General features: G+C 39.0%; 1 pseudogene; it reads left to right on the forward strand.

Moving 5' to 3' along the window:
- The first annotated feature begins 1,281 nt into the window (after nucleotides 1-1,281).
- On the forward strand, nucleotides 1,282-2,189 carry LOC131692136 (thioredoxin-like protein 1; annotated as a pseudogene).
- Nucleotides 2,190-2,593: the final 404 nt, after the last annotated feature.

Genomic DNA, 2,593 nt, shown 5'->3' on the forward strand with positions numbered 1-2,593 from the left:
CGATTCTTACAAAGGAGTTTTCTTCGACTTTTAATCTTGAAGGTAACGTTATATGTATTTTCCTGCGAGAGAGTTATGCTGGAGGTTCATCCCTGCCAAATTTTTCGGACGTGGACTTTTTAAGCGATTCTTATGCTGAAGGACCCCTATCCGATTTTTACACATTATTTTTATATTCGATTTTTACATTCTACACTGATAATATAACTTCGTAAATATAATTAAATCAATCATGCACTGCACGAATTCATTCGTTGTTTTCTGCAACGAAGTACTTTCGTGCATTGTAACTAGTAGGTTTCGTTCATTTCATGAAAAATAATGGCCGCTTGGTGAACGAAGGCTTTCGTAAATTTTACAGGTTTAATGTACACTGCACGAATGTAATCGTTGATAACGATACTAATTTTCGTTAATGAAATGAAATGTTTCGTTTATTTTAATAAACGTTTTTGTATAATACGAACGATTTCATTACTCACACGAATTTATTTCGTTCATCTTAGGAAAGTTTTCGTATTCATTATTTTTGCAATCGATATTTTAGGATCGATGTTTGACGACAACGATTTTTTTTAAAACTAAAAGAATCGATCTGGCAAAACCGATTTTATTTCAACCTGCTTACCTGTATTGAGAACTAGAAAGGTTGTGGTGTGATGAAATGGACGCTTGATGAATACAAATTTTAGTAAATTTTACTTATCTAGTGTACATGGCACGAATGAAACGAAATGATTCGTTTGTTTCAATAAATGTTTGCGTATATTACGAACGACTTCGTTGGTCGCACGAATTCATTTCGTTTATTTTAGAAAAGTTTTCGTTTTTGTTAGCCTCTTATTGTTTTCAATCGATCTTTTGGGATCGATGTTTGACAAATTCGATTTTTTTAATTTAAAAAAAATCGATGTGGCCAAATCGATTTTACTGTGGTGTGAAGAAATGGCCGCTTGATGAACGAAAGTTTTCGTAAATTTTACTTATTTAGTGTACATTGCACGAATGTTGTCGTTGAAAACGACATTATTTTTCGCGAATGAAACGAAATGTTTTGCTTATTTTAATAAACATTTGTGTATATTACGAACAATCTCGTTGGTCGCACGAATTCATTTCGTTCATCTAAGAGAAGTTTTCGTAATCATCTTTCATCGTTCATTTCTCGTCATTCTCGATTAGTTAAATGTGAGGAGTAAAGTGCATAACGTTAAAAGTTAATTAAGTAGTTAATTTCTCCGGGTAAAATATTGGCCCTGTAACAAGAATCTTCCATACAGCATGGCTGTTAAAGCAATCACCGATGAAGCTCACTTCCAAAACGAACTAGCCGCAGCAGGAGGAAAATTGGTCGTTGTGGATTTTACCGCAGCTTGGTGTGGACCGAGCCGAAACATATCGCATTTGTTCGATCAGCTTCCGGCGAAATATCCAAAGGCTGTCTTTCTCAAGGTGGACGTCGACAGATGTACCGAAACGGCGCCGTCCCAGGGCATGTCGACCAAGCCAATGTTTATTTTCTACCGAGCCAGAACAAAGATTGACAGGATGCAGGGTGCAGACATTAATGGACTTGAAGCCAAAATACAGAAACATTACGTCGCCAGCTTGTATGAATCTGGAGAATATTACGTCATGGAATGTTGGACTTGAACACCTTCATCCAGAAGAACCAGTGCGAATGATTGAACGAATCGAACGACCACCCGATGGTGAATGCGCTCAGTTCCAGCGGTGGTCATCTGGTGTCCGATTGTGACGAACAGTTGATCATTTCGATTACCTTCAATCAGCTGGTCAAAATCAGTGCCATCAAGTTCAAAGCACCGCCCTCTCACGGACCGAAAAAAGGTGAGAATATTTATCAATCAACCAAGCACCATCGATTTCGATATGGCCGAATCGCAAGTTTCGGTGCAGGATCTGGTACTGGGGCAGAAGCATCTTGTGTCGGGATCGCCGATTCCGTTGCACTTCGTTAAATTTCAGAACGTGCAGAATATGCAGCTATTCGTGAAGGATAACCATTCTGGTGACGAGACGACCATTATCGATCATTTGGCTTTCATCGGGTCACCGATTGCAACGACTAAGATGGATGACTTCCAGCGGGTGGCTGGGAAGAAGGGTGAAAGCCACTAGATTGTTTGAGCCGCCGGGAGAAGGATGGTTAGAAGGCGGTGGATAGGTGCGATGACGAATATGTTTGATGGTATATTTAAAAGGTTAAATATAGTGAAGCGCGTTAACTTGTTCTTTTTATAAATTGTTCAATAAAATAATGAGCAGGAAAAAATGGCATATTATTTTGATATTGCTCCGGCAGAGAAAAACTCAATCTTATTCATACAAAACCAACGAGCAGTTCGCGATGGCTCAGCTGAATCCGTACAGCTCCGGATTCTGGATCAACTGGAAACGAAAGAGGTTCAGGAAATCTTCCTGAAACCGGCGGGCACGGATACGGCTACTAAATAGACAGACTGAGACCGTCGTGATGAATTGTTGACGTATTCTACCTCTATTGAAGCTTTTTTGACGTTGACGGTTTGACGAATAGTACTCGTAAATATTACAAAGATGTTCGTATATA

Source organism: Topomyia yanbarensis, chromosome 3 (assembly GCF_030247195.1).
Source record: "Topomyia yanbarensis strain Yona2022 chromosome 3, ASM3024719v1, whole genome shotgun sequence".
In the NCBI taxonomy this organism is placed as follows: Eukaryota; Metazoa; Arthropoda; class Insecta; order Diptera; family Culicidae; genus Topomyia; species Topomyia yanbarensis.